Source organism: Emydura macquarii, unplaced genomic scaffold (genome assembly GCF_026122565.2).
Source record: "Emydura macquarii macquarii isolate MOO-44397 ecotype Brisbane River unplaced genomic scaffold, CSIRO-AGI_Emac_v2 contig_3390, whole genome shotgun sequence".
NCBI lineage: Eukaryota > Metazoa > Chordata > Testudines > Chelidae > Emydura > Emydura macquarii.
In genome coordinates this window covers 3,657,048-3,673,190 of record NW_027133527.1, presented here as the reverse complement: position 1 = coordinate 3,673,190, position 16,143 = coordinate 3,657,048, and the positions used below count along the sequence as shown (strand labels likewise).

Here is a 16,143-nt window from a genome sequence, read left to right as displayed (position 1 = left end):
TTTGTAATGTGGACCTGGCCTTATTAACCTTAGGAACATCAGTCTGAAATGCGTGACGTTCCAGTTATTCTAGCTGCCTCGCCTTACAAGTATCACATGTACTTTACACGCCCAGTCAGACGGAATCACTCTTGTGAATACAGTTGCTGTTATCTGTGGAGGCAGTATCGGAAAGCATCACTCCTGCAGGTATTAGCCAGAGGAGCATTGTGGGGAACCTAGTGATACCTGAGGTTATGCCCCGATTCTGATCTGACTTGCACTGCTGTACATCTGGAATTTCACCAAATAGATTTGGAATCTGGCCATTAGACTGGCCTATAGAGAAGACTGAAAAATGGTAAGTATTTTCTGCTAAACATTGGGAAAGAAATGGGAAATTCACATTAAAAATAATTGTGCAGAATTTTTTCAAGAAAACTGAAAACTTTTGGGGATTTCATCCTTTTTCCCATTTTTATTCCACTGGAAAAAGTGGAGGGGGGAGGGAAAAGGGGAAAAGTGAAAAAGGGGAAACCGAAACCTGAAAAATGTTCATAGAAAAACAAGAAAATTGCAACTAAATTAGAAAATTTTCATTAAAAAAAAAAAAAAAGCTAGTTTTTCATTGAAGAAATGTTTCTACAAATTTGGACCTGGTCCAGCTCCTACATAAGAAGTCTTTATAGAAAGATCATTCGTGGCCATTAGCAAAGCCACTGCACCTCTGTATCCACAAAAAGAAGAAATTCAGAGTCAATACAGTTATCATCTTCCCATTCGTGTCTCAGAAATCTTAATTGAAGAGGGGCCCAGACTGCAAAACCAGACCTGAACTTCCATACTGAGCAGGGTGTTAGATCCAGGGACTTGGCTTCCAGCTTACCTCTCATGCTAATATTACAGAGCAGTTTTTCCAGATGGGAACTCTGTGCAGGGATGAGGGACAGCTCTCTCACACTGTATAGTCCCTTCATGCATATTGAAGAAGGCAGCTTCAAAGACGAATCATCATCAAGACATCATTGAATAGACCAGCAACCACAGCAGATCACGGAGCAACACTTTCAACAGTTCACTTAATTAAATGAGCACAGGTGTAGCTATTGCAAAGTATACACGTTCAGCTAGCTCCAGCTAAAATTCTAACCTAGCGCTGCCACTGATATTAATAGACATCATGATGAATATATTTGGGTCCAGTCTTCGCTAATCATATGAATTCAAACAGCCCTTTTGCTGAAACCAAAAAGTCATAGAATCATAGATTAGGGTTGGAAGGGACCTCAGGAGGTCATCTAGTCCAACCCCCGGTTCAAAGCAGAACCAACCCCAACTAAATCACCCCAGCCAGGTCTTTGTCTAGCTGCACCTTAAAAACCTCTAAGGATTGAGACTCCACCACCTCCCTAGGTAACCCAGCCCAGTGCTTCACCACCCTCCTAGTGAAAAAGTTTTTCCTAATATCCAACCTAGACCTCCCCCACTGCACCTTGAGACCATTGCTCCTTGTTCTATCATCTGCCACCACTGAGAATAGCCTAGCTCCATCCTCCTTGAAACCCCCTTTCTAGTAGTTAAGGGCTGCTATCAAATCCCTCCTCATTCTTCTCTTCTGCAGACTAAACAAGCCTAGTTCCCTCAGCCTCTCCATATGTGTCCCCTTTATTGTTTTAATTCTATGCAAAAGTATAAAGCTTAAGAATCTCCTCAAGTCTCAGCGAGCGGGACAAAGTGCAAGGCTTCTGGCTACATTTATTCAGCAAAGGAGTTGATTTTAAAAGGCTGCATGGATTGTGTAGCTCATTTTTGAATGAACGGTGCTATACCCTGTCATCTGCTGAGTTAACAATTTGTGACAATTATAGTAATTATTCTGCTACCATAGTGGTGCCATTGCACAAACGCGTTCAAAGAGCGGTTTAGCTTAAATGAACAAGAATACCCTGAACCTGTGATATTGAATCATTTAATTTTCTGATTCTGGTAATTCACAGTGTTGCAAACACAGATAACGGTTAATTAAGGAGTAGTTAAAAAGGTAAGTGGAGTAAATAATTTACTCCGTGCCACAGGAACAAAGGGTTTGTATCCATGCCGGGAGAATTCAGTCACACAATATGGGAATACATGTCTTCCTCCATGAGCTGGAAATTGTTACAGACAAAGGGTCAGAAATTATTACAGACAAAGGTGAATCTAAGGACAGGTCCACCAAAGAAACTTCGGCTGGTATAGAACTGTTGGTTAGAGGTGTGATTTTTTTTTTTTTTTACAATGTTTCTATTCCAGCAAAAGCCCTAGTGTAGATGCAGTTATATTGCAAAAAGTCCTTCTGCTGTTAGTTGATTTCACTCAAAGAACTGGTATAAACTGTACTCTTTTGTCAGGATAATCTACGTCTACACTAGGAGGATTTACTGAGATAGCTGTGTTGGCAAAGCTTTTCCAGGATAGACTTGGCCACAATGAGATTGAGAGCCTAAATTGGTATAATTACACCTTCTTTCAGCCCACTCAATATGTAAATCCCTCAATTTAACAATTGATTTCAGTTAACCTCTGAATACGGCCCCAAAATATTTGGTCATTAAGGTTCCATCCAAACAGTATGTGAAGCAGGCTATAGGATGCCCAAAATGTCAATATAATTTGACATTTCAATTTTGGCTCAAAATAATTTATACTTCTCTCAGGTAAGGTCACCTGAAGATAATCAAGCATAGCTGGAAAGGGAGCTCTCTTCCGCCCAAAATATGTTAACCACTGACTCCAGTAGCAAAGGGGACCAGTTTGTGCTTCAAAGATCAATCAATGGACACTGAAGTTCTTCCAGATGAACTTAAGGGCTGAGGTTTTCAAAAGAGTTTATGGGAGTTCAGCGTCAAATTCCCTCTGACATTCAGGGAGAGTTGGGTGCGGGGGGGCCCAGATCCTCAAAGCAAAAGAGTAAGAGAGCTGCTCTGCAGGAAATTGAAGCCTGGAGTAGGCTTGCTAAATGAGCCAGCCAGAGACACCTGGGGCAGGTTTCTCATAAGAGAGCTGAAGCGGGGCCAGGGGAAGGCTGATCCTGAGAAGCTACAAGGCAGTCAGCTGTGGATAGGGCAGCTACAAGCCAGTGGTGTAGCTACGGGTGGGCCTGCGTGGGCCATGGCCTACCCACTTTGAAAGCAGGCCCACTCAATCAGCTTTTAAGCAATTCATCCCGCGTTTTTATCAGCCTCGGTTTCACTTATGACAGTTTCATCCATGTCAACCATAAGATATCTGATACGAGAGACTCTGTGAAGAAACCCTGTTTGCTCACCCAGGCTCTGAGGTAAGAACCATGTCCTGGGACAGACTTTTTGGGACTCTGAATGATTGAAGAATTCCCTGAATGAGCGGGATATTGTTAATGGGTCCTTTGGATTGTTAATGATGGGCTAGCCTCAAGGAGCTGGAGGCTGGACTAGAACCCAAACTTATGTAGGAAAAAAAAAGACACAACCCAACACTGAATTAGCCGATTTAATTAATGGGTGTCTTGTAAATACAGTTCTGCAATACTGCCAAATCAGAGTTTGATCTCCATCTTCTGTGTGTGCAAGGGAGCGAAGGCAGAGAGTTCTGCCTCTCTGCATATTCTTGTAGAACATGTTCGTGATTAAAACAATTGACTAGACCAACAGTATTCTCTGTATGAAAAAGTGTCAGACCATGAAAATCATTCCTTCCCTGTTTGAAGCACCATCTCCTGCTCATGTTGGCTTCTTAATGCTGCACATAACGTCTCTGCAGAAGCCAAATCTGCTAGGATAGTAATTGCTAGTTGCAAAATGCTTGGGCTGATTTGCATGAATCTTGCCACCTTTCAGCTTCTCCAAAATGAGGCTCTGGATATGCAAAAATCCCAGTGTATTTGCCTGACATGAGAAAGAGACCTTTATGTTAAACTCAGTGTTTTATTGATGATGACCTCTATCATCCACTGCTGTCTGTCCACTGCCCTTTTACATAGAAATATTTAAGCATCTAAAGAGTGACTAAGACAACCCATTTAAAAATGCTAAAATATTGGCAGTCACACTTTGGGCCCAATTTTTTACCCTGTTACATCAGTTTTCCACTGATGCAACTCCACTGATTTCATGATAAAAGCATAAAACTGATGTGAAGAGTAGTGAATCAGGTCGATAAATGTCTTTACATTGTCTGCGCATAAGATTTGTGAGTTTTCTCCTGTCAATCTGTTAACCTAATGTTAATACTCCAGCGTCCACTGCACCTAGTGTTGTCTGCAAGAAGAGAAAAGAGCGATGCACTGTAACAAGGGACTCTCACCCCTTTAAGAACGGTTGTGGCCCAGGCTCACTGCCCTTTTCCATGACTGGTTCCCTTCCAAATCAGGTATTCTGGGTCTGGTAGCCTAGGGACAGGGCTAAAAACCTATCCAGGGCAGCCTTGAGAACATAAAAACAGCCACAGTGGGTCTGACCAATGGTCCATCTAGCCCAGTACCCTGTCTTTCGACAGCGGCCAGTGCCAGGTGCTTCAGAGGGAATGAACAGAACAGGACTCTTTATCGAGTGATCCATCCCTGTTCATCCACTCCCAGCTTCTAGCAGTCAGAGATTTAGGGACTCCCAGAGCATGGGTCCCTAGAGGAGGGCTGTGAAGAGCCATGAAAGGGCTGGAGATTTAGCGTGAGTGTGCAAGGGCCCAAGGCGCTGCATCTTCCTTCTGTGTAACCATAGGCGACGCGTGAGTCTTCTGTTTGGGGAGGCTCACGCGTGCGTACCAGAAGCTCCCTAGAAGTGGGAGAGGCCACCGGCACCTGGACCATGGCCCCGCCCCCCGAGGCCCTATCCCTGCTCAGCCTCTTCCTGCCCCTTCCCTGAGGCCCTGCCCACCATCGCTCCACCTCTTCCTGTCCTCTCCCCCGAGGTCCCCCGCCAGCTGCTCGCTCCTCCCTGCCCCCTCCCACCAAGGAGGTCCGCCAGTCCATCACTTGCTTCTCTCCACCTCGTCCCACAAAACCCCCCCTGGCACGCCGCTAGCTCCTCTCACCCTCAAGACCTACCACCCGCCGCTCGCTTCTCTCCACCTCCTTCCCAGAATAGGGGACCCAAGGCCCCATCGCTTTTTCCTGCCTCAGGTGATAGGTGAGAGGGAAGGGGCAGAGATGAGCGAGCGGCAGGCAAGGGGTGGCCTCGGGGGTAGAGGCAGAGTGGGGGCAGGCTGGGGCAATGGTCTGGGCACTAATGCCCCCCCCCCCTTCCATGGAGCTTCGCTTCTGGCGCTCCAAAAGTGGCAGTGGGCTGGTGCCCCTCCAGAGGGGTGACCCATGCCACACCTGCAGCATTTCCCCCCTGCATGGCCGGCCTTTTAGGGGGAGGCTTAGCCTGAGCGTTTAGTTCAGGTGAGGGGGAAATGAAGGCGCACCACCCGCACCACACCCAGACAGACCTCCTGGCCTCTCTCCATCCTGAGGGGCGATGGCCGTGCAGAACGCGCCCTACTTGTTCTTCCACACCCAGCAGTGTCAACACACGTGGCCTGGTTTTCAAAGGTACAAATGGCACCTAACTCCTGTCGGTTTCCAGTGGGGAGGTGAGTGTCTGGTCACCATTTGTGCCTTGGAAAATCTTCCCCCTGAGGCCTTGTCTACCCAGGTGGTGCATAAGATAGGTATAGCTACATGCCGCACTGAAAAGCAGGCTGTGCCCACAGTGCGGTGTGCAGCTACTCAGAGCGGAGAAGCTCTGGCAGTGGGGAGAGGCTCCAGCATGGAGAAGCAGCAGGAGAATAGTATTGTAGACAGCGTGGGGTTCCCTCGAGATCTCTTCCACTTGGTCCCCAATTGTTCAGTCCCACTCCAGTCTCATCACTAAAGTTCCTTTATCTGACATACAGCAAAGCCACATGGAGTTAATCCAACTCAAGCATGGAGGTGGGCGTAGGGCCTACCACACATCTGAAGTCAGACAGCAAACCTCTTCTTTTATATGCATTCACACACTGCATTGCATGGACTCTACAGGGCATCACTCCTTTTCACGATTGGCTGGGTTACTCTGTAGGAAGCAATCCCTGTGCAGCATGCTCTGTCCACACACAGTCCATGTTCAACTTACTCTTTATGTCATCTTTACATTCCCGACTTCTCTTATCCATTGTTATCTTGTCCATTGTCAATGGTTCCTTGGGTGTTTCTCCCTTATTTTAGCGAGCACAGGCATTCTGTTTCCAGCCTGCTGGTCCATTTACTTCCTTAATCCTCTCTCCCAAGACAAGGCCTCACCCATGTCCAATTATTCATGTCAAGCCAGGCCTACAGACAGTAGAGGCACTGCTTGGGCATGTAGAGAACCTTGTAGGGTACATACCTTATGGTTCTGGCATGTCTTTACTCACCTAAGCCGTGCCTCACTGTCTAAACTGCTATCCATATCTGTTCTAGGGGATTGCAGAGTATGCACTCTACACATCACTGTAGGCTTAGTTATGCAGCTGTCTAAATGGGAGCTACACTCTTTGAAAAACCTGATTGTCATGATTTAAAAAAAAAAAAATTCTGGGTGGGGTTTTCAAGAACATGTGAAGTGATTCAGAAGCACAAATCCAATTGGTTCCTATAACTTTCCAGTAGGACTTGCACTCCTGAGTCATTTAGGCCCAAGTCCTCAATGATACTTAGGTACCTAACTCCATAGGAGACCTTAAATACCTTTCAGGATTTGGGCCTTAGATCTTTTGTAAAGTCCTTCCTTTGCTTGGCTCATCCTATTGAGAAAGGAAACTCAGTTCTTTGGACTGGCGCTGCCCACACAAGTGGGATAACTCTGCAGTATTTCTGCTCTCGTCAGACAGTGGAAATGCATCACACCCAAATAAAGCCATTGTCTTGACAAAATCAGTAGGAGAGTACAGCTCTTAATGATAAAAGTGGTAGCAATTATAGGGATTTTATTTCACGAGCTAAAAGTTCCACTTCCACCAAAACCAAACCATCTCCCTTTGTGAGGGATATTTATCTTGGAGCTCACGAGCTTTGGCAGTTTTTTCCCATGAAGCTCCTTTTCTTCCTTTTTTTTCTTCTTCATGATCACTGTATTTTTTACAAGAAGTATCTGAAAGAACTAAGAGAGAAAATGATGCTGCGCACTCTACCTAATACACGGAAATTCCGCAAGGGCACCGGAGGCTGCGTCTACTTTTTTATTTCCAAATGATGTTGGACGAGAAGCAGGAAGATTAGTCTATATGGGGCCACTTAATTCCCTTCCAAGGTCAAGACCATGGCTTTCTGATGATGAGATGGCTGCCTGAATAGCTTCATCAACTATTTACTTTCTGTTTACTGACATCTCAGTGCTATTTTCCTCTGTGTTCTCCGGTCATTTGATATTTATCATTCCACTGCTGCTATGGAGGTCACCCATGTAATTATACAAAAAGGAACAGATCCATAGTTCTGTCAACACTGTGTCATGCTCCGGCTTTTTGTCTAGAATAATATTTCTTTGTGTTTTAAAAATAATTATTTTACCCCCTCTATTTCAGTAGCATCTGCTCTCTTATTCCTCATAGCTCTGCTTCATTTGCTCACTTATCATCTCTCTTCTGACCTGGCGCCATGCAAACACACAGTTCCCTCAAGAATGTTTTAAGTTCTTCATATCAGAGCTTCATTCTTTTTCTCTCCAGGCATTAAAGCATTAGAATGGAAGTACCGGGTATGTATTTGTGGGATCTTTGCTCCACTCTGCCACTGAGTCCTCCCGTGACCTTGAGTGAGTCACTTACCTGCTGTGTGCCTCAGTTTCCTCCTCTATAAAATATATAATTGCATAAAAATGTGGGTGTCATCTTTACTCTTAAACTGTATTTGAACTTGTGATAATAGCAAGTACTAACTTGGCGGGGAAGCTGCTGAAGTGTCTTTTAAAAAGACGTGTTATTGACAATATTTACATTTGTTTCAAGGGTTATGAGTAAACTTAGGCATGTGTGTGTGTGCATACACATGCAGAGAGACAGGTTAAATATATAGACTTAGAGTTTTTGTGTGACTCTCCTACCAGCTAAAAGTGTGTGTGTGAAGTCAGCTCTGATGTGTGCCACAGCAGAAGAGGAAGCTGAGATACAGGAAGGTAGCTGACATTAGTATATCACCTTCCTCTAATCTGGTTACATTACCACATGGGGGTCTCTGCCTTGGCCTGGACTCAACAATCAGCATATTGCCATTGCAGCCATGTTCATAGCAGGTACATAAGAACATTGGTTTGGTCAGACCAATGATCCATCTAGCCCAGTATCCTGGCTTCTAGCAGTGGCCCATGCCAGGTGCTTCAGAGGGAATGAACAGAACAGGAAATCATCGAGTGATCCATCCCCTGTCACCCATTCCCAGCTTCTGGCAAACAGAGGCTATGGGCACTTCAGAGCATGGTTTTGCATTCCTGCCCATCCTGGTTAAGAGCCATTGATGGACCTATCCTCCATGAATTTATCTGGTTCTTTTTTGAACCCCGTTATAGTCTTGGCTTTCACAACATCCTCTGGCAAGGAGTTCCACAGGTTAACTGTGCTTTGTGTGAAGAAATACTTCCTTTTGTTCATTTTAAACCTTCTGCCTATTAATTTCATTTGGTGACCACGTAGCTCTTGGTTATTAGGAAGTTCTTGTGTTATTTACTTTCTCCACACCAGTCATGATTTTATAAACCTCTGTCATATCTCTCCCTTACTCATCTCTTTTCCAAACTGAAAAGTCCCAGTCTTCTTATATGGAAGCTTTTCATTTTTATTATTTATAAGTATAATCATTTTTATTGCCCTTTTCTGTACCTTTTCCACTTCCAATATATCTTTTTTGAGATAGGGCGACCAGATCTGCACACAGTATTCAAGATGTGGGCGTACTATGGATTTATAAAGAGTCAATGTGATATTTTCTGTCTTGATTCACAATAGTCTGTTAGCTTTTTTTGACTGCTGCTGCACATTGAGTGGATGTTTTCAAAGAACTATCCACAATGACTCCAGGATCTTTCTTGAGCGGTAACAGCTAATTTAGACTCCATCATTTTATAAGCATAGTTGGGATTATATTTTCCATTACTTTGTATTTATCAACATTGAATTTCACCTGCCATTTTGTTGCCTAGTTACACAGTTTTGTGAGATGCCTTTGTAACTCTTCGCAGTCTGCTTTGGACTTAACTATCTTGAGTAGTTTTGTATCATCTGCAAATTCTGCCACCTCACTGTTTACCCCTTTTTCCACATCATTTATGAATATGTTGAACAGTGCTGGTCCCAGTACAGACCCCTGGGGGACACCACTATTTACCCTTCTCCATTCTGAAAACTGACCATTTATTCCTCCCCTTGGTTTCCTATCTTTAACCACTTACTGATCTAGGAGAGGACCTTTGTCAATGTGAGGATCTGCTGCTTTTTCTGCTTCAGTGTTCTGCTTTCATGCCATTCTCTTACGTCTCACTGCAGTTTCCCACACACACTCACCTTCTCTTCCCTTTGCCCCAGCAGGATTCTGTCAGCCATACCAGTTCCAGGCCCCAGAGAAAACAGTGCTGGCACTGAGCAGAGAAAATGGCCCACTCTCCCTCCCTTGCTTAACAAGGCCAAGTAGAGAAGGACACAAGGCTTATCCCGCAAAGTCAGGGAGTTGAGAAACCTGAAGCTCTGACATGTAACATCCCTGAAAGAAGCAGCACCAGGATCCTGTTAGTAACCGCTCCTGATGCACTGCCATTTATTCCTAGGGAAAGGTACAGACGACTGCATGATACCCATCCAACACTGCTTTCATATCTGGCATAACTCCCTTAACGTCTGACTGACACCAATGCAAGGGAGCTCAGAATCAGGCCAACCAGTCAGTTGTACCACGGGCTGGATTGTCTCCAGCCCCCTTTGACATTTGCAATGGAGAAAAGGTTTGGTTCATTGTCTCCAAGGCTTTGTCTTCGCTGACAGAAGGGTGGAGTTCGTACAGCAGGATGGCTAATGTGTGATAGTTGTTTCGCTGTAAAATCAGAAATAGGGACAAGAAACCTGCAGTGTTTAATGTGAGGTAACTAAGCGGGATCAGTGTTATCCCTCTGCCCATGGCTGACCTGGCCTAGTCCACCTCACGGTAAAACTACAGCGACTTGGGTCTGCTGTATTTTTAGTGTGAGCTAGCTAACACACATTAGTTCTCCTGTGGTAATAACATCCCTTTTTTTTTTTTTTGTTAACGAAGAAATAGCTAGAATAGACCAGAGAACTGCGTGGCCAGCCGTGTCTTTACAATGCAAAGCCCAATGCTACAGAAAGAGTTGCTTCCTGTCGGAGAAGAAAAGATATTTTACGATTTCCTGTGAGGCTGTGTGGTGTCTCTGTCTAACTTTCCACCTGCTCTGTCACAAATAGCTACGGACGGCAAGGCAGTAACTGAAGCTGGCTGGAAAACAACAATTCTGTTTTGCACAAATTTGCAAGGTTTTGAAGTTCGTTTTCATTCCCATGTAGAAGTAAAATGAGGCCTTCTGAAATTAGGTGTGAAAAAACACAAGAGAGACAGAGGCCCCAGAGTAACCAATAGTTGGGATAGTCTTCTAGGATGTGAGAGACCCCCAGCTGAATCAGTCAGCGCAGGGACTTGGTTGTCAGGCTCTTACCCACAAAGTTATAGAGTCAGTTTTTGTTTCTGGTGCAATGAATATTTATACAAAGTAGAACAGCTCCGACAGGAGAGATTGAAAGAGAGGGATTGGTTCCAGATCACGGCAGTATCTGCATCCAATATTCTAACCTTTTAGGTGGATTGTATTAAGCAAGGGGTCAGAAGTCATCTTGGAGTTCATAATTGTCGTGTTCTGGCCACTTGGAATTTCACAGCAGCAGTGGGGCTAACCCTTGGATCTAAAGCAGGGTGGGAATTTCTTGGTGAAAGGCTTTTTCATTGGTAAATGCTGATTCGTTGAAGCTGCTCACGGGAAAAGAATGGTGGTGACAAATTTCCCGTTTAAACAAAATTTGAAAAAAAAAATATTTTCCAAATTGTCAAAAGACCCCACTTTCAACATTTTCCAAGTAAAGAAGTTCTAATTTTTTGGAATTGATACAACTTCATTTTGAAATTTAAGTTAATTTATAGGGAAAAAAAAGTTAAAAAATAATAATAAAAGTGAAATCAAAATGAAAATGTTTCAGCATTATTGAAACAAAATGAGCTGATTTTTGGTTTGCAAAGGTGGTCTGGCAATGAAGAATGATGGAGGAAGGATCTCTAGGAAGTGGGCTAGAAAAGGGACCAGAGCCACACCCTTTAGACTTTTGCTCTGCTCTTGGCTTCATGCACCTTAGAGAAGTCCAGCTGTATTTGTGTTTGACCCGTAACGGCATAGGGCATTCTTCCTATTTACTTACCTGTTTTACAATGAATCCCATCATAGACGTGTTGAAACTCCAGAATCCTTCATTTCTCTGGCTGGCCTGAAATCCATTCCAGACATAATCAAGGGATCTCCAGAAGGCTGATAAATGCTTTACCATAGGATTACTTTTTATAGTAGGATCTGCTCATACAAAATAAGTCTTAGAAAGGTCTGATCAAGTTCTGATCTAATAAGGCTCTCCTTAATGCATATAGAACCTGCACCAACGATCATTAGGAGTCTGTCAACTTCATTGACTTCGCTGTGTTTTAAATCCGATTCATACAAGAGGAACCATTTTATCTTCTACTGAAATGCAGCTACCTCTGGGGTGGAAGATGATAGTTGTGCAGCATTAACATGAACTGTTGCAAAACGGTTGCGGACAGGTAGTTAAGAAAGCATACTATATTCAGTGGGGGGTTGGATAGGCAGGTTGTAGCTTCTTTCCTTGGCATCTGGCCGGGAGATTGGGACTAGGATTTCTGAGCGTCAGAGGGGGTCAGTAGCATCCTCTTCCATATCTCCCAAAAAGCTGCACATCCAGCAGCATCCTGCTGGGACACTGATTCCAAACTGACTCAAAGAGAAATGTTTCCTACTAAAACATCCACAGTACTTCCAACGGCACATCGTTTTCTTTAGAGGTCACTTGGCCAAGCACCAACCCACCCTGACGCTGCTTACCTTGTGAAATATTACAGCAGCACACTACTCTATGGATGCAGACAACATGTAATTGCTTTTCCAGGGCTAAATATATGCACCCCTATCTGAGGTTATTCATTAATAAAGATAAACAGAGGAAGCTATAATCGGCATGTATCTGCTGCACACTCTCCCTGCCTTTCCCATGCTCTCTTTATATAACTCTGCCGGCTTCTATCCTGTATTGCTGCAAATTGCTGGTAGTTCGTTAGGAGAGAGAATGGGGGAGGAGATGGGAAAGGAGGCAAGACAAAGCATGTGCTCAGAGAAGGAAGAAGGCTAATTTGGTGTTATGGATTAGGAGCCAATGCTGAATAAATAAACTTCTCTAAGTAGAGTGTGCTTGAAAGTTTTGCCTTATTATTCCAACTGAAAGTGAATGATAGAAAATATGACCAGAGTTACCTTACTAGCAGCAGAAAAATGTATAGATTCATAGATTTTAAGGTCAGAAAAGACCGTTACATCCATCTAGTCTGACCTCCTATATAACACAGGCCATAGAACATCACCACGTGATTCCTGCATCAAACCCATAACGTGAGACTCAGCCAGAGCATGTCTTTTTGAAAAGACACCCACGTGCATTACAGCCCCGTGGCTAACAGAAAATCTGTGATGTGGAGTTAAAGGACATGGAGAAGAAGGACACCTCTAGTTGGGCTGTGGCTAAAATTAGAGCCCAGAGGCCAGGATAATCAGAGCTAGGGCCCAGGACTGGCAATTGCAAGACCTGTCATTTTCCGTTCCTGGTTTTGTGACCATGAGTAAATCTCTTTGCCTTTGTGCGCCTCTGTTTCCCCAACTATAAAACAGAGATAATCAAGGTTTCGTTTATTATCCCCATTTTACAGGGTAGGAGACTGAGACACAGTTGGGGTCTGTCTACACTACAGGACTGCAGTGCATGTGTAAGCAGCTGACCACCATACGTATGTCAGAGCCTCTGGATAACACAGCTCCTCTGCATGTGTTCTGTGCTTAGCCATATGTAACAGCAGGGCTGGATAACCTTTTCCCGCTGTGCTGTAAGGAGCAGGTATTTTATATTAATGAACTGGAAGAAAATATAACATCACCACTGATAAAATTTGTGGTTGACAAAATACTGGCAGAGTGGTAAATAGTGATGAGGTCAGGGCAGTCATACAGAGAGATCTGGATCAATTGGTAAGCTGGACCCATGCAAACAAAACAAGTTTTAACAGAGACAAATGCAAGGTCATATTCCTAGCAACAAAGCATGTAGACCCCACCTCCCTGGGGAACCGTACCCAGGAAAGCAGTGACTCTGACCAGGATTTAGCCCCCCCCCCACATGAGCGATGCTGTGGTGAACGGGGCTAAGGCCACCATTAGACCTATGAACGGAGTAGGGAGTAGTGTAAGGAGGAGTTACAGCATCAGTGAGACTGACGTTGGAATACTGCGTCTAGTTTTGGTGTCCACATTTTAAAAAGATGTTGAAAAATTGGAGAAGATGCAGTAAAGGACCATAAAGTATTTGGAGGGCTGGAGAAAAATGCCTCCTTGTGAGCTATTGAAAGAGCAATCTGTTTAGTTTATTTAAAAAAAAAAAAAAAGACCGAGAAATGACTTAATTGAAGTGTTTAAATGCCTTCAGGAAGAGAAGAGATTGGGCATTAAAGGGCTCTTTACTCTCGCAGAGGAAGTGTCACAGGTTCCCATCAGAGTCTGTGCTGGGCTCCTTGCTGGGCCCCGCAATCAGGGGCAGCCTCTGTGGTGGTTGCCCTCGCTGGGTTTATTAGAACACGCTGCCTCGTCAAAGGTTCGGGAAGGCTGTCTGACCCAGGGCTGTCACTGCTCTACCGTTTTAAGCTTCTCTGCCTTTGTTGCTCTTCCTCATTCATACTGGGTTTTGCCTCCTTCACAAGGTTCAGCTGTGGCTGCCTGCCTCCAGGATTGGCAGCTCTTGCAGCTGCGTGTGGGCGTGGCAGGTCTGCTTGTTTGCAGGTAGGGAAAGCTCCCCTTCCCCCTGCTGCCTAAATCCTGAACGGGGCTTACAGACCCCATTACAGAAAGGCAGACCAAGGCCCAGCAGCAGGAAGGTAAGAATAGACAAATTCATATTAGAAATGGGGAAGAATCTCTTCAGAGTTTTCTCCTTTCTTCCCACTGATTTTGCTAGAAAACAAAAATCCCTGAATTCTAGGCACAGAAAACTCTAGGTTAAGGTGGCAGAATTTTATTTCCTACCTAGGACTTTGTCCCTTAGAAGCACTGGGGGCATTGAGGTTTGGCCGTTTGGGTTTCCCTTTTCCTCTCTCCCTCCCTCCTTTCTCTTTTTCTCTTGCTTCTTTTTTCCCTTTTCCCTCCCTCCACCAAGAAGGTGTGTGTGTGTGTGGGGGGGGGGGGGGGAGGTGTTGCTGTCATTGTGGGAGACCCTCACAAAGAGGTGGGGCTGGACTAGTGCTTGGAGAGTTATCCCCTCCGGGTGTGACCTGGGGAGATCCCACAGCTTCCCACCGTTCAGAGTCTCAACGCTGATTGGCCAAGCTGGGGGCTATTGAGAAGGGGGAGACTCGGGTCCTTTTTGTTTCCTTTTAAGACCAAGCAAATAAGTCCTAACCAATCATGTATATGATTAATCTTGCTGCGTCTCTCCTTTCATTGTCTCTGAGCAGGTCATGTTTCTCTCTAATGTTCTAGTTCTTCTGAAATACATACTGAATATTTACCATGAACAATTGTGGGTCTGTAGCTCATCTGAGAGCACTTAATTCTGATCATTCAATGCATGAAATGGTTAGTTTGAAAGTCAGGACTCCTGGGTCCTATTCCCAGCTCTGCCCCGGACTGGTTATGTGAGCTAAGACTTCACCTTCCTCAGCCTTCGTTTCTCCCTCTGTCAAGTCAGGATAACAATCCTTTCCTCCCTCTATCATGTTGGTGGAGAGCGAGGAGCTCTGAGGATCTCTCTGAGTGTCACTAGTAGCAGCACATAATATGAGGTGTTCCCTCACGTCGAGTCCTCTAAGCCTATGACATAGTCTCTGAAATGTTCCATTTTATTTGTATTTTATTATTTTGAAATAAGAGTCGCAACCACGCAGCACAGACAGGAGCATCTTATCTAATTTTCCAGCTCAAAGTGGCTCCTCTTTGTGTGTGATGAGACAATTCAACGCTTCGTGACAAACGGGAGATTGTTTAGGTTTTGTGGGATTTTCCGACAGAAAACGGTTTCAGTGAGAATTTTCCCACCATCTCACTTCCCGGACTCTGCCTCGGAGGGGCCTGTTGTCTGTGGGTTAGAGCAACCCCAATGACACCAGCAAGGGTCACATCCAGAGGATCTGGGGGGCAGAGGAGGCAGGAGCTGCTGCCACTTGGGTCCCTGACACTAAGGGCATGGATTAAGGAGCCAGCTGTCATCCTGCCATGAATCCTTGCTAATTGCCCACAGAGGGATGTGAATGAGATAGGCCAGGATCTATGTCTCGGGGTCTCACCAGTGCTTCCCAAAGAACCCTCTGACCATCCTGAGGCAGGTGTAGCCAGGCTTGAGAGGAGGGGCTAACCTTTCCCTGAGATGACAGAACCCTTCCATTTAACTTCTGGAGGGTCACAGGTGAGGTATTTAACCATATGCCCAATGGAGAGGGAGAGCCCGGGCTCCTGTACGACCCTCCTTTTTGTGGAGGGGACATAAACCCCTTTCTCCTCCCTTGGAGAGGATAGAGACATTATAAGCCCTGAACCCAGGGTGGGCCACTCACAGGCGACCAGAGGTGGGTTGAAGACCTTTTCTTATGTGGGGAGGTTGGACTATATACATTTTGTTGGTCTCGGTTACCAGCACTGAATTAGTGAACCGAACGGAGGGCCAAGGCCTCAGATCCCTCAACACTGGGCCCAGTTGATCCCCCCTCTTCTATTAGCCCCATTTGAGCTACTGTATGGGAGGCAGCCCCAGAGGATCCTAGATAACCTCCACACAACATGGGAGGAGCCAGACCCAGGAACCAAGTCAAAGATGAAACTTTGCCCCATTAAAGTC

General features: G+C 45.0%; 1 long non-coding RNA gene across 2 annotated transcripts in view; it reads left to right on the top strand.

Moving 5' to 3' along the window:
* The first annotated feature begins 3,059 nt into the window (after positions 1 to 3,059).
* Positions 3,060 to 16,143, top strand: part of LOC137144110 (uncharacterized) — a 38,102-nt gene continuing 25,018 nt past the window's right edge. Inside the window, exon 1 of one of the 2 annotated variants that reach the window (XR_010917326.1) lies at positions 3,060 to 3,298. This is a non-coding gene — a long non-coding RNA (uncharacterized lncRNA). Of the gene's footprint in view, positions 3,299 to 14,106; positions 14,192 to 16,143 lie in introns of those variants that run through there. The other variant, XR_010917325.1, reaches the window with a different exon arrangement.